The 22,740-nt window shown below is 46.0% G+C and overlaps 1 long non-coding RNA gene across 1 annotated transcript; it reads left to right on the top strand.

Annotated features, from left to right (window-relative positions):
• The first annotated feature begins 12,728 nt into the window (after positions 1-12,728).
• Positions 12,729-18,226, top strand: LOC120753592 (uncharacterized). Its single transcript, XR_005701173.2, has 3 exons — positions 12,729-12,887; positions 12,976-15,098; positions 16,026-18,226. It is a non-coding gene; the product is annotated as an uncharacterized LOC120753592 (long non-coding RNA).
• The last annotated feature ends 4,514 nt before the right edge of the window (positions 18,227-22,740 follow it).

The following is a 22,740-nucleotide window of genomic DNA, read 5'->3' as shown; positions in this document are numbered from 1 at the left end:
GCTGTGCCGCGCCGCGGTCGGCAGGGGGCGTCGGAGGCCGGCGGGGCTCGCTGTGGGCGCGGGGCCTGTGCGGGCGGCGAGCGCCGTGCGGGCCGCGCCTGCCTGACCCCGCTCCTTGCTCCGGCCCTGCCTTGCGCTCCGCCGCTCCGTGCGACTGTGCTCCCGGTGATGCTGCTTTAATGCCCGCCCTGACCGCAGCACCCAGCTGTTCCCGCTGAACCGACCGGTGAGGCCGCGCTGCTGGGCCGCCCCGGGAACCCGCGCGGCCCGGCGTCCTTCCCTCTGCGCGGGAGGGACCCCTGCACTGATGAATTTGACCGTTTGAGTTATCCCCCGATCCCTCACTATTTCGTGTCTATTGAGATATCACAAAGAAAGGAAGACACCCCCCTACTTACTTTCTTTCACGTCAGTGATCCCATGGCCAGGAGAGTAAGAAGAGGGGTACAAGTAACAAGAAAGAGGAAGACAAAGACATTGGGGAAAAAATACATGAGGATACATGAGGAAAGAGAAGGACCACTTTTGTCTTTCCAGAAGCTGAAGGTGATGGAGTAGGCAGCTCCAATACAATTTTTCAGCCTCTTTCTAGTAATCCCCCTATGTCAGAGTGAAACAGAGATGAATTCCTCAAAAGTGCAAATTAATTTGGAATGTATTCTTATTTAGCAGACATCAGGCTTTGAAACTACTAAAAAAGTTCATGATGAGCACCTTTCTTTTACTCAGTGTATGGCGTATATTAATGGTGCGTTGTCGCACTCGGGTAAAATTGCAAATTAAACCTGGGCTGCAGGGCACAGTGTTCTTGCCCCGTTGTGATGCTGGGAATGAAATGGCTGCTGTTTCCACATGTGGTTCGTAGGAATGCCTGTCTAACTCCTGCAACCCAAAGAAGTATCCATCCTGCAACTGCAGTAGAAATGTCAGCTGATGCAGATCTGAGTACCCTCTCCTGCTTGTTTGGACCCAACATCCATTCTGCTGTGGCATTCATTAGAGGCTGGCTCAGAGCAGTGTACCGTGATCTTGCACAGCGTTCAGTATCTCTTTTTTACTTCAGCTGTGGAAAGAAATGCTTGGGACATGGGCATTTGTGAAGCTCTCCTGCTAGCCTACCTGTGCCATCCAATGCATGTGACAGAAAAAGCAGGCAGGAGATTGTTGCCAGGAAGTCAACACTGTCTTTGTGGAAAACAATTTTTGCCTTGCTAGTGGAGCACATTTTACATGTGCCAGCAGTGGCTGACAGGGACAGAGAGACCTTAGCGATGTTCCCCAGCAACAGGAACTGTTCCAGCCCTCCTTCTTTTTCACTGTGGGAGTATCGGAGGTTTGGAACAGACCAGCTCCCCCTCCCCTGCACTGTCATTGCTGTGGCATGCGAACTTTTTCTCACTTGTACCATTTGCGTTTTCCAGCACCTGCAGCAGTCGGCTCTCTGTGCTCCCTGACTTCCTCTGAGGGAGAAAACCAGTGCCCTTTGCATCATCTGTCCTTGCTGGTACACTTGCAAGTTCTGCCCGTCACTCAGAGGTGCAGAAAGCAAAACTGGTAGCAGCTCATCCCTCTGTGGGCAAAAAGACAGCAGCTGTCTCTGGATTAAGCAGAGCTCAGATATATTCAGGGCAATTATATACCAACCACAGCTTCACGCTTCTTGTCATTCTTGTTTGCTACTAATGGAGAGTTTTGGTCCATCAGTGTTGTGTACATCTGCAGCGAGACTGGACTTGTTTCCTCCCCCAGAGCTGCAGAGGCCTCCTTCCCAAGCTCACTTTCCCAGCCATGGTAGAGCCCAGAGCTTCTATTTCTTACCTCCTCAGGATCTTTCCTATGAAAAACAAGATATCCTTCTTGTTGCACACTGGTTTCAGTGCTCTTCATTTGTCTTTGCCTAAGGTTTGGAAACCTCTGGATGATAGCTTCCTGCAGCACTCTTGTCTTTTATCACTATTTCTATGAAAATGATCCCTGAAAAATGACTGTGGCCTGGGTGATCTGCTTTCCTGGTACATTACATGAGTTAAAAAAATAAAAAGTTGCATTTGGAAAATGCCTGGTGCTTCAAGATAGGTTAGCTGCTGTCAGGGAAGTACCTGGGTAAGGTACAGCTCATTGCTATCCAGGGAGCCTGCTGCTATCTCCCCCCACAGTTGCGCGTGCTGTGTTCACCTCCCCCCCGACCCCTCTGCTTGTCCTGCCCACCAGCAGGACAGCCCATCCTGTGCTTTCAATTTGGCGTGATGCAGAGTGCATTAGGACCAAGGAAGCCAGCATCTGTGAGAAGAGAGAGCCCTAACATCATGTGAAAGTGCCTCTACTGGTGATGCTTGAGTCGAGTGAGCAACCTGTGCATGTGCAGGTCTTCCATCTGTTGTGTGGAGCCTCCAGCCCAGGTAAGGATTAGAAGCCACCTGAGGGCTTGCACCTGGATAACTTGTGCTGGTGGGGTACCTGTGTGGGGTAGCATCATAGGATGGCTTGGGTTGGAAAGGACCTTCAAAGATTATCTAATCCAACATCCCCTGCACAAGACCAGGTTGCTCAGAGCCCTGTCCAGCCTGGCACTGAACAGTTCCAGGGATGGGGTATCTGCAACTTCTCTAGGCAACCTGTTCCAGTGCCTCACCACCCTCATAGTAAAGAATTTCTTCCTAATGTCTAATCTAAACCTATCATCCTTTAGCTTAAAACTGCTGCTCTTCCTCCTTTCACTAGAGGCCTTGGTAAAATGTCTCTATCTTTCTCATAAATCCCCTTACTACAATGACAGATGAGGTACCTGCTGGGTGTGAGAAATCGGGGGCTCTAGACGTCAGAAACAGCAAAGCTGACCATCAACCAAGGCTGATTTCAAACAGCCGAGCGGGACCTGCCTGGGGGTGATCTGGTGAAAGCCCTGTACATCTCTGCCCGAGCCTCGCCACCGCTTCGGCCTCGCTGTTGTAGCCCCTTGGAGCGCTCCGTGTGTGCTGGGCGATCCCTGTGAGCACCCAGCCGCTCCACGGCCTCGCCTGGCGCCGTGCAGCCCCTCGTGCGTAACGAGAGCCGCGAGTGACCCGTGTGGTGAGTAACTGGCTCGGAGCGTGGCGCCGGCCGCGGTTACGAGTTCATTTGTACCTGATGTTACGCTGCACGGCTCCCAAACTATTTTCAACGCAATTGGTTTCCATTACGGAAAACGCGTTCCCTGAAGGAGCCGGCGGTGGTGGTGCGCGGTGACGCAGCGGAGCTGGGCTTCGTCTTGGGCACGAAACACGCCGTGTAAATACATATCAATGTCAAGTCTGGGAGAAGTGGTGCTTTTTCCACTGCTGTTCTAAGCCCAAAAACCCATGGTCACCCTTCCCTGTGGCCAAGGAACTGTCAGCACCAGGGGAAAAAAGGGGGAGGGGAACAGCACCTTGCTTCTCTCATCCCTGGTTACTACAGCTTCTCAGGGGTGGGAGCAGATGGGCCCCCCTGAGCTCATTGTCACCCTCTTCCAGGCCTGGTAGCCCCACTGCAGGAATGGGAGTAAATGCTGTGGTGCTGCCCCTGTGAGCCCTTCATATCTGGGAAACTGTATGGGGATCCTTCTCCCACTGCCAGCTAAGGTTTTGGAGGCACACCATGACTTACAGCTAAAGTATTTTCTTTTTTTTAAGTATTTAGCAGTGACTGTTCTAGAGATTAGTCTAGTCCCTCCCATTCTAGGAGAATGACAGGGAAGGAAAGCCCAAACCCCACAGATGACTTTTACAGTCAGGTTTGGTGTACCAGTACTCCTACGCCCACGTTCCTCTCCCAACAGGAGCCAAATTGCACAGCCTTATGTAACCAGCTATATAAAGAGTGCCTTGAAGGAAGCCGAAAATGCCGCCTAGCCCCCACCCCCGGCACCCTCACCCCCAGCACCTCCTGCCCTCCTCCAGGTGTGTGGGCTGCCCACAGCCCCGCTGCCCCCCACAAAGGGATCTGCAGCCTGAGTGCTGCTGCTTAAAGATGCCTAAATGCCATCTCCATGCGTGATGTGCCCAAGGTGCATGTCCCTGTCTGTGCCTCAGGAAAATGCATCTAGCTCTAGTGTGGAAATACCTAGCTCTATGCTAAGGTATTTCCATGGTCAGGGGTGGGGGGATGGAGGACAAGGAGAGGGAGTTTACACACTCCATGCAAAGATAAACTTGGCAGTGTGTCCAAGCCGAGAGCCTTTGCTTGCCCAGCTGCAGAAGGCATTTGGGGCAGGGGGAACAATCATTCAGCCATGTGGTTTGTCACTTGGACCTTTCAGGGTAGTGCAGGGGCAGTCCCAGGTTTGCTAAAGTGTTCCCAGGACTTACTTTTCTGCGGAAGCATGTGCATATATATCTGTACAGACACTCCTGAAATGAAGACTGCCTTACAGAGCTGTGACCTGGGATGTCTGCAGCAAACCAGGCAGCACACAGAGATTTAGGCACAAAGCATCTGGGTTGCATGAGCAGGAAGCTGGGAGAAAATTGTAGCTGTAACCCAGTGTTCCCGCCCGAGCCCAGCTTGAGGATTTGCTACAGGGCGTTCACACCTGCACTACAACTGCCTTTTCATTTTCATTCTGAAAATATTTTGCAAACAATGCCTGGGGACAAGCATGGCTTTACCAGGTCTCTCTCTCTCTTTAATGAACATGCAGATGGCTCACCTTTCCTAAACTGTTCTCTAAATGTTTTCCTCCTGCTCTAAATGACACTTGGGAGGATGTGAAAGGCAGCAGTGAAGGGAGATGTGCCTTCGTTGTGCAGATAATTCCAAAACAGACAAGTAAAACACATAATTGCTTGAGCAAGAACTGCTTAAAATATGAATTTAACTCAGCTGGCAGCTGCTGTAGCAGGGACCCAGGATGCTGTGGGAGAAGGTGTCTATGCAGAGGTTAAAGCTGAGCAGCAAGTCATGGGGTGCAGGATTGCTGTCAAAACTCTGCTGCTGTGGTGACTTTTGGTTAATTTTAATTGTTTCCACCTCTCTTTTCATGCCTTCTCATAGAGGAAAACAGTTTTATCCACCTCATGAGAAAGAAGTGTAGTGGGAGGCAATTCACATATATATATATATATATATATATGTCGTGCTATAAGATTTTTCTAATACTGGTGTGGATGGAGGCTTCAGATTTTTCTCATTTTTGGGGGGAGGCAGGATTTATGAATTAACTCAGTCAACACTGAACTAGAAGCCAGCCTGAAAAGCAGCCCAGCTCCACAAACACTGCCGTGCCCAAGGAAAATCCAAGCTGTAGATGTAGCCCCTTTCCCTACAGCAGCAGAGCCACAGCTCTGAGTTGGAAGCCTCTTTGCAACCTGCACACTTCACAGGGGTCAGGAGAAAAGCCTTTGGAGTGATGTAATCATCCCATGTGCCAGCGTAAGTCAGGGTGCCTGTGACAGGGCTGGAGAAAAGAAAAGGGTTTTCTGTGAAATATACCTGTGCAAGGGAAGGGGAGATGCTTAGGCTGTTTTTGCCACAGGAGCACTGCCACACTGCTCTGGGCTTCCTTCTCTGTATCAATGCTTCTCATTTTTTCCTTCACCTCCCTTGGTGTACTTTGCCATAGGCTACATTCAGTGCACAAATCTGGGTTTTTTTTATGTTTGTACAGCTCCTTAGACAATATGGCCTTTGAACACTTATGGTAACATGATTATTTTTGGACATTGACAGATGTTCAGATTTCCTTTATAGTATTGTTTAGATCCTTTTTCTTCAAATGTGAGATTAATGCAGGCTGTGCTGGTAATGCAGACTCAAGCTAGTTTATTTCAATATGTATGAGATTTCTTCCTATGCAATATGGGAACCTTCCTGAAGTAGAAATGAGTCATTACTCCCTCATAAACCCACTGCAGACAGTCCCCTCCACTGGCAGCAGCTCAGAGCCCTGTTATGCTACTTGCAAAGAAATGGCTCTGTGTGTGTGTCTCTCTGTTTGGCTTCCTCTCCCCCCGCTGCCCCTGGCTTTCCACAGTAATTGCCATTCTCCTCCATTCCCACGAGTACAGGGAGAGCTACAGGAAATTATATTGCTAATTAAGCTATGGAAGAGAATACAAAAGCCCTAAACTATAAATACTCCATCAGTGTTAAAACGAGTGATGCGTATTGTCCTTGCTGGTTGGAAGCCAGTGCAGCCAAGGAGCTAGGCAGAGACTTTGGGAGCAGGCAGTGCAGGCAGCATGCTCTCAGAGAGCCTCAGACTGCTGCCCCCAGACTCCAGTCACAGCATCAAGAAATCAGGATCACAAGCAAAGCCACAATTCCATGTTATCCAGCTTTTCTAAATACAAGCTGCACCACAGTACAGGTGACACCTGTCAGGATTTTTATATCGTGTCAGCCTTAAAACAGCATAGGATGAAACTGGAAGGCTGCTCACAGCCTCTGCAGCAGAACCCCCAGCCAAGGTGTGCACTGATTCATTAGTGCACCCCTGCACCTCTGGGCCGGCTGCATCTGCCTGGAGCATTGCCCAGGGCACAGCCTGCTGGTGCTTGTAGCAGCTGTCTGGTGCCCAGCCTCATCCACACCCGGTGCCTGCAGGTCCTGCCTGGCTGCTGGGGCTGTGGGGCCTTCCAGAAGGATAATTCCTCAGGGCAAGGGTGTGGGACAGGTGCCTTGCTGGGTGCCATTCATTGCCCCTGAACACCCACTTTCTTCCTGGCACTGTCATGCCACGATGTGGCTGCACGAATCTGTACTTCCTGTCATCGGCAGAGTTCCTGCCTCTAAATCCTGGATTTGTGCAGAGGTGTTAAAACCGCCTTGTGTTATTTGGGACTGAGGCAAGTGGCTGAAGAGAGAAAGAGGGTGCTGGGAGTGGTGCCTCTGTTAGTACACCTGCAGGCTGCACCCCAGCTATGAGTTTTTCTTTACAACCAAACCAAGCTAAGTTTGGAAAAATCCACACTTTGTTGGTTTTGACGGAATTTAAGATGTTCCCATTCTTCACAGGCAAGAGATTTAAGAAAAATACCAAATATTCAGAAAAAAACAGTGAACCTTGATACTCTGTGATGCTGTGTGTGTACAAAATGCATACTTTCTAAGTAATGGAAATAGTAACAGGAGCAGAAATGTGATCCACGAAAGTACTTACATGATACTACTGGTCACTACAAGTGTTTCAGTTTAAAGTCTAAAGACTCACGACCTGTGCCAAGATGCTGGGTTAGCACATGTGAAGACGTTCATACCCATTAACCAGAGCTACAGCAGGTGCTGGCAGCACTCCTTGGCCGTAAAGTGGTGCAGGCAGCACAAGATCAGTTAGCTAATACACCTGACTCTTTATCAGACGGGACCATGGTGATGCACCCTCATATAAACCTGTGCACAACTGGGCAGTGGTTTGATTTTGTAAATAATTCTGTTTGAGGCGGTTTGTCTTAGTAAAACCAAAATTACACTAAGAGCTACATGCAAAAGGATATATTTTCTAGTGGAAATGCTCCGAATTCAAACACTTCCAGAAACAAAGTTGTGCTTTCCTCCTTGACAGTTGGTGCCTATTTGTTACGATGGTGATTCATTACTTTATTGTGCGTCTCTTTGGCCCATGTTTCTTGCCTAACATGCTTCATGTTGTGCAGTGAATGAAACAGAGTTTTGGACAGCCCATTCTGCCTAGAGAATGAAGCAGGTGTCCTGCAGGACAATAATGCCATAAGCAGCTTTATTGTTATTTGTGTGGGCCAAGAAGCCAGATCAGTGTTTCAAGCAGGTTTCATCTCACCTCTGTTTAGCACCAAAAGGAAATTTGCACCTTGGAGCCAATGTGATCCAACAGCTCTCTTTTCCCTTCCTTCTGCCATGGCTCCCAGTCAAGGTGGTCCTCTTGCTCCCAGTTTCTGCTCCCCTGGGTCTTAAGGAGATTGCCTCTGCCAGCTTAGGGAGCAGAGCCAGCTCAGAGGGTTGCCAGGGCTAGTGTCGATGCAGGGAGAAAAAAGTAGAACTTCTCTCCTTGGCAGCAAGCTGTTAGATCAATGCTAGCCATAAATAATATCAACCACCCTTTCTAAGGAACAAGCACATTGCCCCAGGAAAAGTGCTCTCAGTTCTTAATTAACTGCCCAAGCTACAACAAACAAACTCTCTTCTGCACAAAATGAAGTGCCTGCAGAATGAACTGGCCCGCTTACTGTGGCCTGTTCTGGGTGAGAGCTATTTGCCCACAGGGCTTCTGTGTGCAGGCCTGGTGCAGCAGGATAGACACTCGCCAGGCACTGATGGGGAGCAGACAAACCTGCTCACCAGGAGGGTGTTTCTCCCTGAATGCCCCCTCCCTCCACAAGTAAGGAACAGCTACAGAAGGCTTTCAAAACCCAAACCTTCTAGAGAAAATCCTGTAACTGCACTGAACAGTGTAGGCTCTTCCCCAGTGACATTAGAGGGACCCTTCTTCCCCTACACACCACAGGCACCAACATGTTTTTTCTGGATAACAGTAGCTGGTTATCTGGTTACCCGGTGAAGCTCAAAGCTCAGCATGAGCAGTAAGCTGTGATCTGTAGTTCTGTAGGGTTCCTCTGCAGTCAGGAGTGGAAGACAAGCAGAGCAGTCAGAGAATTACAGAATAGTTTGGGTTAGAAGAGACTTTTAAAGGTCATCTAGTTCTGCCCCCTGCAATAAGCAGGAACATCAACTAGATCGAATTGCTCAGAGACCTGTCCAACCTGACTGAATATTTCCTGGGATAGGACATCTACCGTGTCTCTGGGCAACCTCTTCCAGTGTCTTACCGCCCTCATTGTAAAAAAACTTTTTTGTTGCATCTAGCCTAAATCTACCCTCCATTGGTTTAAACCCATTAGTCCTTCCTATTGGTACAGGCTTTAGTATAAAGTGTGTCCCCATCTTTTTCATAAGCTCTGTTGAAGCAGTGAAAGGACACAATGAGGTCTTCCTAGAGCCTTGTCTTCTCCAGGCTTTCCTCACAGAAGAAGTGCTTCACCCCTTTGATCACTTTTGTGGCCCTCTTCTGAAACTATTCCAACAGGTCCATGTCCTTCCTGTGCTGGGAACCCCAGAGCTGGATGGATGCAGCACTGCAGGTGGGGTCTTCAGCACACTGCAGCACCTCAATGTCTTTCTTGTCAGGAGGGGCCCAGAACTGAACACAGGATTTGAGATGCTGCCTCACCAGCACTGAGTACAGGAGGATGATAGCTGCCCTGGTCCTACTGGATGCACTATTGTCCATGTCCATTATATCTGGCTTTTCTTACACCAGCACCCCGAACTCCTCCTCCACAGGGCTGCTCTCAAACCCTTTGCCCCAGCCTGTACTGATACTGAGGGTCACCCCAGTCTGAGTGCAGGACTTTGCACTTAACCTTATTATTCAGCCTCATTGAACCTTATGAGGTTGACATGGGCCAATCCAGGTCCCTCTGGATGGCATCCTGCCCCTCAGGCATCATCCTCTATACCTTCTCACAGATACAATTTAGTTGAATACGTGTTTGCTGAGCCCTGTGTTCTTTGCTGCCATGACCCTCTAGCACTTCTGGAATATAACCAATATTTCCTTAGTGTAGTGCTGTAATATATTTTTCCCTTTTTTATTTGATGGCTTGTGAACGAGTTTTAACTAAGCTGAATAGAAGGATGGGTATTCAGTCTCATGACATCCTCCATGCTCAGGCTGCCTTCATTTTCAGTTCAAACCAGTCTTGTGATTTCTCTCTTTGAGAAGCTCCCAGCTGTGCTGTAGAAGTATGAACAAGCCCTCACCTGCCCCATGCAATTCTACTTTGGTAGACTGAGCTTGTTAACTATTTCCCTGCTTTTCTTTGCTTATCTTAGAAAAATTATGGTCTCCTAGAAAACCAAATGTGCTTTCTGAAGAGTAGGAAAACTCCTCTCTAAAGCAAATGCTGTACATGCTGGAGGGAAAACTAGGGACTTCCTAATGAAATTGTTAAAGCTTTCTCCTCTCTCTGGAGCAGCAGAGCACCAGTAGCTCAAACCTCCACCTATCATGAGCTCAATGCTGAACAGAAAGCATGTCAACATCAGCAACGTTATCAGTCAGAGCCTTCCCCAACAGTTCTCTGCAATCCAGTTTGAGGGACTCACCCGCATCCTGACAGCGATTGGCAGGCAGGAGATGAGAAGGGCTCCCATGACCATCTTTGAACTCTCATTCTCTTAGAGATGGGGCTTTTGGCTGCTGGGTAACACAGCTGGTCTTGCAAGGCACATGGTGTTAGTCCCGGCTCAATAGCTGTCAGGACTGGATTCTACATGTTGTCTGTGTACTGAACATCACATTTTTAATGATACCATTAGAGACGTTTTGGGGTTTTTTTTCCCCATTAGATCTTTGCTTCATTAGGAGTCCCACGAGACACACACTAGGAGGAAAGGATTATGACACCACAGAAAGGTGGAGGATTATGGAAAGGATAGGACAGGAAAGGATAGGACAAGGAAAGGATTATGACACCAGTTCATTCCTGTGCAATTTTCAGATGTATGCACCTCTGTTAACTAACTGAGGTCAGCAATGCTGCATCTGCATATACATTTGCATAGGTACCCTTATGTGCATACATTTTGCATATAAAGTGCTTATATCACAAGACAAAGGTTGGAAAAAATGTGCTTCTTTTGCATGAGGATGCTTTTACTGTTCTGCTAATGGAGAAAGATTTGCATGAGCTTGGACATGTAGTTGTATTAGGATTTGTAAATGATTTATAAGCATTTTGTCAATTTATACTAAATACTATATATTATACCTTATAGGCAAAGTCATTAGGCTTCATAAGGCTAACTCAAACATAATGTAAGCATAATGCAAGCTGTTCATCAAAAGAATAAGGACTCTTCCCTCAGACTGGACTCTAAATGAGACTTATGCAAGCATGCATTTGTTTCATTTGATGGGAAGATTTAAACCTATTCAAATGTCCAGGGTCTTTCAATTGGCCTTTTATCCTTGTTGTCATGTTTTGTACTAAAAGAAAATGCCAGTGAGTGAGAAAAGCAGAGTCCACGTGGACATGTCAGGTATGAACACCTCCAACGAGTAAGTCTGTATGTCTGTCAGTCTGGATGTGACAGGTTTTTCTTTCCCTTGCTCCAAGGTGACAGCTTACTTGGAAAGCTGGGCTAATGTCTTCCATGTGGATAAATACTGAAGGTGTCATTTCACAGCTGCACTCTCCTGAGAGCTGAGGTTGGAAAGGGATGATTTCTCTCCACCTGTAAAATTCCTGGGTTTGCTGAAATTGTGCTTCTTCTCACTGGTGATTGAAATATTATGCCACTTGTGGGTGACATAATGATGTAACCACACATACCTGTGTGATCCATATCTCAAATCATACAAAAATCCTTTCAAAACTCCCAAAGAGTAACTTGTCAGGCTGATACTCAGTGCAGGTCTCTTAGAGAGACACTGCTGCCAAGGGCTGGATCAAACGCTGGTGACAGTTTGTGATAAATTGATGTTTACAGAGTGTTAATACCAAGAAAAAAGGAAAGCATTTGGCAATAAATCTTTTGAGAAAGGGCATGGCACAACTAGATAGGAAGGGGTGGTATCATGCTGCCATAATTTATGCCACAAGGTGCAGTGAGAAGTGCAAGACTGGAGCCCATATATTCATTACTCCACACAGACAACCCACTGGAGCTGCAGAGGTGAGCTGGAGCTGCAGCTGCACTAGCACAGCCCAGGATGAGGCAACCCAGGGGCTGAGGGGCAGCAGGTGAAAGCAGCAGTGCAGGGTTGCTGTGCTGCAGGGCCAGCTTCACCCCATGTATTCTTTTGTATAGGAATAGCAGGAAATGCTCCGCTCTCCTTGCAAAGAGCGATGGAGATTGCATCTAGTGAATTTTTATCATAAACTTATCATCGAATCTCTCAATTTAAGGTTCTCCCACAAAATGACAATTTTGTGAATGGATGGGAATCCTATTCTGAGATTTTACAAAGCAATTACTGAAATTTGGAAACTGTTCTCTGGATGACATTATTAAAATGCATTGACCTTCATGACAATCTTGCTGATGAATTAAAATGGGAAGGAAGAAGGCAGAAGTGCAACATTCCAGTGTTGCCAGCCAGTTTTTGTGTCAGATGTACTTCCTTTATTGCTCTAAAGTTGTGCAAGGAAAATTTTTATTTTTTTTTTTCCTGCTTTAGATATCCATCCATCACCTGAATTTTTCTTGATATCATTGCGCTGCTCCAGGGGGCATCTGGCATCTGTTTATTCGTGTGCTGCGAGCTTGCTTCAGTGAACTGCTGATGGAAGAGTTCAGCATTTCTCTGCTCATCAGAGCTGGTTTATTTGTTTAATCAGCAACTCTGTGCTCTTGGTTGTCTGTACCCTGTGAAGTTGAGACTGCGCTTCCACATCAGTATTAGAGAAGGATTACATTGCAATTCAGCTTGATCTTTCCATTCAACATGCAGCTATGCTTACTTTTTCATTTGCGTTGGGCCCGACCATCACATTGCAACAGAGCTACATCAGTTTATGCTGGATGAGAGGCCCTGCAAATGCTGTGTGCTTCAAAGTGCTGCCCTGATAGATTAATTGCTCACAGCTCTCAATGATCAATGCAATCACTCTCAGGTGAAGCTGTGAAGAGAAAGAGGGGGAAGCCATTCTGACCACATCATTGCTTGAATGAATAACAGGTGTGCTTCTTCCTCTACCTCATTGCCCTCTTTGGGATAAGCACTCACCCCTGGAAACTTGTTTTTGTAGTGGCAGAAAATTGGATAGGGAGTGTAAAAAGATTTACTGCCTGCCCTGCATTGCTTACTTGCTGTATTTTTCAGAAGTTATAGAAGGAGGTGAAGGTGAAGAGTGTTAAGACAGGATGAAGAAAGAGATCTGTTACTACCAGTGAGGGTGCATTTTTAATGGACTTATAGCAGACAGGTTAAAATAGATACATTAATAAAAGGCAGTACCTGCTGTTTTGTCTTTGTAGGAGGAACAGGAAGAAAATTACCTCCAAGAAGCAGTTGAATGCAGAATTTTTAAAGGTCCAGAAAGGTTATGTCAGATAGGATTGCCACACAACTATAATGGATGCACCCTTCTAGATGAAAATAAATAGGTCCAGGCCACTTGGAATGAATATAGAAAGGGTGGCAGATTAAGTAAAAATAAGACAAAGAAGGCCGAAGTCCATCTGGAATTAATTGTGGCCATGGATGTCAAGGACAACAGGAAAGATACATCAATAACAAAAGGAAAATTAAGGATAACATGGACCTGTTGGCCAATGGAGGGCCCTGATAACAGAGGCACTGAATGCCTTCTTTGCTTCGGTCTTCACTGACAAGATCATCAGCCATCAGGAAACCCTGACCTGGGAGCCAGGGGTAAGGGAATGTTGGAAGACTTACCCCTGGCTGAAGAAGATTGGGCTAGAGGATATCCACCAGTCCATGGGCCCAGACAGGATGCATCCATGGGTGCTGAGAGAGCTAGCAGATACCATACCAGGCCACTCACCATCATCTTTGTGGTGATCAGGAGAGGTGCCTGAAGGATTGGAAGAAAGTGAATGTCACCTCAGCCTTCAGAAATGGCAAGAAAGAGAACCCAAGGAACTACTGGCCATTCAGCCTCACCTTAGTCCCTGGAAAGGGAAAAAGTACCTCATTCTGGAGTCCTGCTGGAAAGCAGCTCTGTAGAGAAGGACCTGGGAGCCCTGGTGGACAACAAGATGTCCATGAGCCAGCATTGCGTCCTTGTGACCGAAGGCCAATGGTATCCTGGGGTGCATTAGGAAAAGCACTGCCAGGAGGTCAAGGGAGGTGATCTTGCCCCTCTACTCTACTCAGGTGAGGCCAAATCTGGAGTGCTATGTCCAGTTCTGGTCTCCTCAGTAGAAGATGGACAGGGACCTCCTGGAGTGGGTCCAGCAATGGGCTACGAAGATGATGATGAAGAGGGGATTGAAACATCTCTCTTACGAGGAAAGACTTGAGGGAGCTGGGCCTGTTCAGCCTCAAGAAGAGACAACTGAGAGGGGACCTCATCAATGTGTTTAAGTGTCTGAAGGGAGGGTACCGAGAGGATGGAGCCAGTCTCCTCTCTGGGGTGCCAGAACAATAGGACAAGAGACAATGGGCAGAAACTGATGCACGGCAAGTTCCAGCAGAACAAAAGGAAAAAAAACTTCTTTACTCTGTGGGTGGGTGTGCACTGTACCAGTTGTCAGAGAAGTTGTGAAATCTCCTTCACTGGAGATATTTAAGAACCACCTGAATGCAATCCTGCGCCATGTGCTCTAGGATGACTCTCCTTGAACATTAAGGTTGGACCAAATGATCCACTGTGGTCCCTTGCGACCTGACCCATTCTGTGACTCTGAAATTATTTGTGTGTCATTAATGATTCTCACGTAGATATTTGATGTCTGATCATTTTACTTTCTGATATTTTACTGCTTCATTTTGTTCCTAATTGAGACTTTCTATTGTCCTAGAGGAAGGCTAGGGGACATGACATAAGTAACAGACTGATCCACTGGGTTTTCTGTATTCATGAGCCTCCACTTCCATGAAGAGGAACTGGAAATCCTTTTCACCAGGGGTTAATGTATGAGGCTCAGAGTGGATGAAGTTTGTGTGCTCTTTTTAATAAGCCCTGCTTTTCTTTGCATAGACACTCAAACTGCCTGAATTAGAGAGCTGCCTGAAGGGACAGGTATTATGAAAAGAGCTGCCAAAGCCTCTGTGTGTCAGTGGGAAGCCCCTGATTATCACAAGACGATCTAAATGGAAAGGTGACATTCAAAAGACCATTAAGATAAAAGCCAGGATAGATTTCCTTCCAACCTCACTTAGTATAACTTTAATTTAAAATCCCCTTTCCTGAGAGAACATGTGATTTCATATACACAGCATATTCCTTAATTGGGTACAGTCAGCTGCTTCAGAAAGCAATTGCTTAGCCAGAGTGAGATTAATTGCAGAGGTAATAAGAATGCCAATATATATGACAAATATGTATTTCTAATCTTTCAGCCGTGAAAGCCAAGTGGAAAACATAGTACCAGCTACTTCCAGATGGCTTTCCAGGAGAACAAGCACAGATATGGTATGGACAAAATTGCCTCTACTGCATAAACCAGGTTTCCTCATGCATGGTTTTGTGGAACTTTAGGAAATTGAAATGAAGGGTGTATATGGTGAATATTTGTTGTTCTGTTTGCTTGTCCTCTGAACTCCCTTCAAGACTGTTGCCTAAAGTGTTTTCTCCAAGGCTCTGCATAACCTAGTTTTGAATGAAGCATGAAACTGGGATCTGTCCTTTCTGCCTGAAAACTGTCCCATAATTTCACCGTTCTCCCTGCTTGGTCAGAGCTTGTTTCAGTTCTGTCCCATTTTTCCTGTTACAACTGTGTGACTTTTCCTAGAAAAATGCATAGGCATGTGTGTGTGTGTGACTGGTTCTCCCTTGTGAGCATTAACCAGATTGCAATGTGAGCCTGTGACTTGGAAGTGTGGATTGAGGAAAAAGCGATGACAATCACTGTTAGTGGTTACCATTTGTCAAGCATAAAATATACTTCCATTTTGTCAGTCCTTTCCCTGTAAAGACAGTGATGCTGTCAGCCCGGCTGGTCCTGGGAGCTGCTGCTGATCAAAGTTATCCTGCAGCTTTGGGATGACCAAGATCTCAAGACCCAGACTAATATCTAAGCAATGCTCCTGTGATAACAGTCATTGGCAGCAGCACAAATCCAACTTGCTGTGTCTTTTCCCTCCTCCATGTGCAAGTCCCAGCATTAGTAGAAATAGGCAGTAAATGGATTGCCTGATTTGCTGAAGTCGTATCTCTAAGTATCACTTGGCTGTATGATGGTGTGTTGGTACTCCACAGCTGGGTCTCGTAGTTCTCAGCTATTGTTGAAGGAAGTGCATGAAATGAGTATATCACGTTTGTTATGTGCTTGTTCAAAGCTGCCTGCTGTCTTCACGAGTTATGGCAGGCTTTTCAACAACACTTTCCTTTTTTCCTGAGGGTTGTCTCTGTCTTGCAATGGAGGATCAGGGATCCACCAAACCTGCAACAGGTACAGAGCCAGACCCACCGTGTATCACATTATGCCTTCAATCGGATCCTGCTGTGAGCGGTTGCAGTGAGCTGCCCTGGACCCTGGCTTTCACCCAACTTCTTGGCTCACCACCATGTTAAGGCTGCCTGAAACTCATCACCTGGCTGAGAAGCTTTTCAAAGAAGCTATTTTAGCTTTCGGGAGTTTAAATACTTATATTAAATTCTCACTATAGCAGGCTTTGATTTTGCTGACCACACTTCAGCAAAGTCTCTCTTTCTGTGCATGACTAATATTTAGCCCAGATGGGAGAGGTTTGTCTTCAGAGGGATTTGAGCAAGAAGCATAAGATGAAGCAAACTTGGCAAACAATCCCATCCACTATCAAGTTATCAGGGTTGCTCTGGGGAAGGTAGAGGAGGGTGACTGAGTTTTGCAGGAAATCAGTGGTAGAACCCATCACAGGCCAGCCCTGCCTCTTCAATTGCCATAAGAGTGCAACTTTTTTCCATCATCTCCTGTAATAAATTGGCTTATTTAGTCTGGCTCCAGAAAACATTGATGATGCATCTCTTTTACAAGGCAAAGTAAAAAAGTACTTTTAAATTTCTCTCACACACTATTTCAGAATATTGTTTTGTGTCTGATATGTCTGGATTTAGCAGAGTTCAAAAGCAGTCTCAGTCCTCATGTTTTTTTTCCTGTTCTTCATAGATCTGTCTGGCAAACTGCCCTAAAATTGCCAGAGCTGGTTGTAGATACAGGTATACCTCTCTGCTACCTGCTATTCTGTGAAGACTTTTTGTTTCCTGCTTGGAAACAATCATGCTAACAGCCAGCTCCGAGGAGTTGAGGATGAAAATAGCCTGAGTCTGCCTTCCTGCTGGACCACAACTGTTATCTCTCATTCACTCACTATCGCTTTGTCCAACTTAATTTTAAATGTACCAAGCAGTAGAGTTCTGTCACATTACTTTTGAGAGATAATTTTGTATACCTCACTGCCAAGAAGTCCCTCCTCAAACTCCACATTTTCCCTTCCTGTCTTTACCCTTGAATGCTAATTCTGTCCTGGTATATTTTGCTAATTGTGTCCTTGCTCTTCATAATAGATAAACCCTCTCAGGTCTTTCCTGTCATCACTTGACTGTGCTACAAGCATTAACCCCTTGAGCCTTAGTCTTCTGTTTGTGAGCGATTCAAGTTTTGCCAGCAGCTTAGGAGACAACACCACAAATCTTCAAACCTGCCTCATAGGCAGAGTGGTGGAAATTATTCTTTGAACCACCACAGTAAAAAAAAGGAAAAAAAGTCAGCACAAACAGAGAAAGTTGCTTCCTTTGGAGAAATAACATGTCATCAATGTTATTTTTGATGAGAAACTGAAAAATAAAGCTGCTTTGTTTTTAGCAGTCCACCTCGACCTTTTTTGCAGTCATTCATTGCATTCAGCTTAGTTTGTTCATCTACCTCTAACTTCCAGCTACATTAGCTAATGAAAGGTTGCTTAGCCAGGTGGATTTTTAAATGCTTGCAGCATCTGAAAGTAAGGTTAATAGTCCAAATACTCTAGCATTTGAAGATGCTTACGGCATGAATGCTTTCCTTTGCATTTTTGTTGCTTTAGAAGACACAGTAGATAATTGTAAATACTTTGAGGTCGAGCTTTTGGCATGTGTTGGAAGACATCCCTGCAATGGTGCATGTGCTGTGGGTGAAGGGCACCAGTGGTCTCAGGATCCAGGAGTTCCTCTTAAACACTCACTGCAGCAGCTGGTTGAGAGAGTTGGTCTTTACCTACGAATCTGCTTATTCAAACAGAATCCCCTAAATTGCTGTAGGGGAAGAACAGAGGGTTTGGGGGTATTTAAAAGTTCATCTTCCATGAATGACTGTGGTACAACACCAGTTGTTGTCTGCATGGAGATAGATTCCTTTTGTCACCGATTGTTCACCCTTACCTTGTTCTTAATATGAGTATTTTGTGATCTGCTCTTCTCTTTCAATAAAACACCTTCCCTTCTGGAACCCTCTCAGTCTTTCTGTTGCTTCCCAGCTAGGATACCCATATTCTTGACAAACCCTGACCTTGCATGGTACAGAGATACCTGCTTCAGTAAAATCTGCAAATGTGGATACTGGCACATGGAATAGATTACAAAGGTCAGGGATCAAACAGAATTGTGTAGATCAGGAATCTTCAAGGTGAGGGAAGCACAAGGCAAGCAAATACTTCTCACCTTGTGGGATGTGCAGCTGCCACTTCAACATGCATGGCCAGCTGCCCCGGGCTAGAACCTACCATGTCTTTTGATAATGCACTGTTTATATAGCCTAAGTCATCCATTATTCCCGCTTGTTCTGGTATTTCTTTGCATATGGAGAGGTTTTTGAATTGGGCTATTCCCTGAATAACAGATTTGAAAAAAAAAAAAAATCTTCAGCAAGGCTGAATAATTAATATTTTTGCACATATTTACAGACAGTCCGAAGCTTTTTCTTAATACTTCAAGTGCTTAAAGGAAACAATTCTTTGGCATCAGATGAATATATTAGAAAACCTGTAAATCTGTAGCCTAGTCTCTATTCCACAAGACAGGTCCTCTGGATGCTGCCCGTCTGCCTTAATAGAGCTTCACAGTAGTTGCCAGGGCTGTGAAGAAATCAGATATTCCTGCATGACTGTGGCAAGGGAAGCACTGCGGCTGGGAGCTTGTAATCACAGTCGACTGATCACAGAAAAGGAGCAGAAGACAAGAGTCTCTAACACACCTGTGACCCATCAGAAAGCCGCATGAAGTTGGGGAATGACATGAAATTGCTTCTAATGAGTGAACCACTGCAGGGGTTGGGTGTGAACTAAACCCTTTTGTACCTTGGTCTTCAGACTTCCCAGCAGCAGAAGCTTGCCTAAGAGGCAGTTTCCTCAGAAAATAGGATAAGCAGTCTAGCAAATGTACATATGCCTCAGCAAAATGAATTTTAAATGAACCTACCATGTAGAATTGCAGGCTTAGTAGATTCAAGGAGCATGTGATAAGGTGGAATATATTTAGGTCTTAGTAAAGCGTTTAAAAAGAGTTCATCGAAGATGATTCAAATTGCCTTGGTTCTGACATAGCCTTAGCCATTTTTAAAACTGCCCAAAGTTCTGCTAATATAAGATAGCTGGCAGCAAGGTGTCAGTGGAGAGCACAAGGGAATCAGGGAGCGATGATTAACATATGCAGTGTTAAATAGTCTGCAGTCTATATTCAGAAAAATCCCCGTGCAGGACCCAAATGAAGGAATAGACATTACCTGGAAGCTGTTCCTGGAGAGTGCAGGACAGCAAGGAGCTGTAGGTTCAGGGAAAGAAAAGATGGTTAGAAACAATATGATGGTGAAATCTGTGGAAAGTGCAAAATGATCCCAAAATATGTCGACTTACTGGGGCAAACCTTAGGGAAGAGACCCCAAAAGAGTTTTAATCTTGTCAACAGTAAATGATACATAAAGCTGCAGTGCAGCAGGTTCACTGTGATATTATTCTTTACTAATTTCCATGGTATCTAAGCACTGCAGAGATTATCTAAATAGACACTTTCTGAAGAAACTCTTCTCCTTCCTAGGATACACTGGGAATTTTATTTACCAGCTTTTATATTTTGCAGTGTTGGGACGGGGTATTTTGAGAAGAGGGGCTTGAATTCATGTTTGGTTACAGCAAGATTATCCCATTCCTGCAGGAGAAAAAAGAAGTTGTAATATTACTGGTGACACTCCTCTGTCCTGATCTCCTGCAGGGCTTGCCCTGATGCGGAAAGGACCACTACCCCTGATAAATGTTGCTGGTGTGAGTGCCTGTCTCTGCAGCACACTTGTGCTTAGGAGTTGGAGCTTGACTCTAATCTGCTCCCAAAGGAACAGCCCGAGGACTGCCCAAAGCACTGGTATGGTACCTTCATAGCAGCGTGTGTGGGAGAACATGTGGGCTGCTGAATCTTCAGGCAGATGACATGATATTTTATTTCACTCTATTTCTAGAAACCCCAAACCTTCGTTCCTAAGTGGTGTATGGTGCATTAGTGATGGTGGGAGGTGGCAAATGCATGAGTCAGCGGTGCCTGGGTCTTTATCATTCAGTAGAGGCCCATCATAAACAATGGGAAGAGCTTCGAGCTGAGGGCTGGAATAGGCTAGCTGGCTGTGAGGGCAGTCCTGAAGGATGCCCCTGGGAGAGGGGCATGTGCTGCTGCACATGCTCTGTCTCTGTAAACCTGCCCTACTTCCTAATACATCACACTTCACCTAATTTTAGGTATGTTTTGGACCCATTTCTTATGGAACTTTCATGGGATCTTGTGGACTAACCTCTTTGTCACCCATATGATTAAACTTGTTAGCCAATTTCAGCCAGAAAGGGGCTTCAAAAATAGCACTGTTCCTCTAAGTTTCACCTAAAAAGTTGCATGCAGGAGAAAAGAGAAATTGTTCCCAGGATTTCCTCTGAGAGTCACCAGTGCTGCAGCACATGCCAGCTTGCATGTTGTCACCGAAGTATGCTTCTGGGGAGAGCTGTAAGGCAGGAAAAGCTGAAGGGTTAGGAGGGAAGAGCGAACTGTACTGTGATTCACTTAGAAAGCCAGTTGACCCCAGGGCACAAACCCAGAGAGAGCATGGATGGTCACTCCTGTTATTCACTGGCTGCTCCATCCTTGCTCTGGACTTGGCCCAGCCCCAGGCAGCTGGACAGTGCTGGCCATGTAGGGTCAGGGACTGAGGTTAGGGACAGCTGAACAAACGCTGTGTTTCTGCACAAAGAAATCTTAATGCAAGGAGGAGAAGGCATCAGCTGTGTCCAGGATGTCCCCAGACAGTACACTAATGTCCATGAATCATAAGTTCTCTGCAATCACAAGGCTGAGTCCTGTCCTTTTCCCCCAGTATAATCCTATTAAAGATCACAGGGTTACAACTCATCGTGCAAAAAGAATTTGACCCATGCTTCCCCCCCAGGCTGCCAAATAAGGGCTAGTCCATGGTGGGGATTATTGCTATGCTGAGGGGAAGGCAAATGAGGCAGGTGTTTGGGCAACACATTGTGTTTTCTTAGTTTTTAACTGCTAATAAGCCAGCAGAGGGGATCAGCACATTGATTGATTCAGTATGTCTTGGGACTGGAAACACCCTCATTTGCAGCTGCAGGAGCTGCTCAGCTCTGTTAGCTGGAAAAAAAACCCAGGACATCAGCTGGAGAAGTGCAGCTTCTGCATCTTTCCTTTCACGTAAAATTACAGTGGTGGGCTTGCTCCGTGCTCCCTTAATCTAGCTACAGCTTAACTACCTTAGACCCCCACCCTGGAAGAGGTTGAACTGGAGCTGAAACACGAACATTTAGTGGCACAGCAGTAAAATTACACTCTGAGATATGATGGCCCTTCACAGGCACAGGCCCTTCTCAGAAGCAGCGCATTCTGCAAGCCGAGATCCCAGCGGAGGGAGTTTTTGTCGGAGAGAACTGTGCAAATTACAGCACATCAGTCCAGGAACCTTAGAGGTCAGATAATACTGAGGGGCATTTTACCCCCAAAGGTCCTCAAGCTTCCAGCCTCACAGTCAGATGCCTGCAAGGGCGTCATGCTTCATGGACACTGCCATCTGTGAAGCAGGAAAAAAGAGAGAAATCTGCCAAATGATTTGCAACCACAATAATCTAGAGATGATAAATGATGAACAACAACAGTGTCATCAGCTCTTTCCAAACCAAGCATTAACTGTTCCTGCAAGTATCAGTAAAGGAAAAAAAGATAATATTTTACACTGCCCAGGGACATTTTGCTTGCTCTTTATAAACACTGAATTTCACCTGACTTCCCTGTGTGAATTTGTGCTATTGCTAATTCACTGCCTGGCACACAATGCCATAGTGCTTTGGCTAGGGTTGTGCAGCAAGCCTTCAAAAGGAGGGTCTTCTGAACAGGAGCTGTGCCCTGGCCCCATAGCAGCCACTAGTCCCCTCCTGGACCCTCAGGAAGGCCACCAATTCATGGCATTCTCCAGGGATTTCAAACAAGTATGAAGCCATTTAAAGCACACCTCAACCTCTTTGAGCAGCACAACTCATGGTTATTGGGAAAACAATGGTATGCTCATAGAAAGATGTAGCTGAGTTAGTCCTAGTACGTTGTCTTAGGTGCATTAAAAAGTCATTAAAAATATTTTGCTCTTACTCCTTTCTGTGTAGCTCCCACCCCTCTGGAGAAGTGCTAATGATTAAGCTGGAATGAGAAGATCCCCTTCCAGCCTGGCTAGGCAGGTGGCATCAAACATGGCAGGGAAAATGTATGTGCATGTGCAAAGGGCTCCTTGAAACTTGGGGATTACTCTATTAGGCCCTTGCTCTTGGGCTTTTTCCAGTGCATAAATGAAGATAGTCTTTCCAGAATTCCACAGGAACCAGAAATAACTGGAAATATGATGGCAGACATAGCTACATTTTGCATTCCCTTTGGTGAGTCACAATTCGCAGACCTGGGGTGGCTGCTGCTTTGAAGTGATGGGATCTCTGCTGTTACAGTAGAGAGGTCTGAGTGCACATATTCAGCTTCAGAGAGTGGTAGAGATGACAAGGACCATGCCAGTTTTAGTCAGCAGTTGTCAAGGGCTTCCTGAGTCCATATCTCCCAGGAAACACTTTAT

This window comes from Hirundo rustica, chromosome 6 (genome assembly GCF_015227805.2).
Source record: "Hirundo rustica isolate bHirRus1 chromosome 6, bHirRus1.pri.v3, whole genome shotgun sequence".
In the NCBI taxonomy this organism is placed as follows: Eukaryota; Metazoa; Chordata; class Aves; order Passeriformes; family Hirundinidae; genus Hirundo; species Hirundo rustica.
This window is presented reverse-complemented; position numbering and strand designations above follow the sequence as displayed.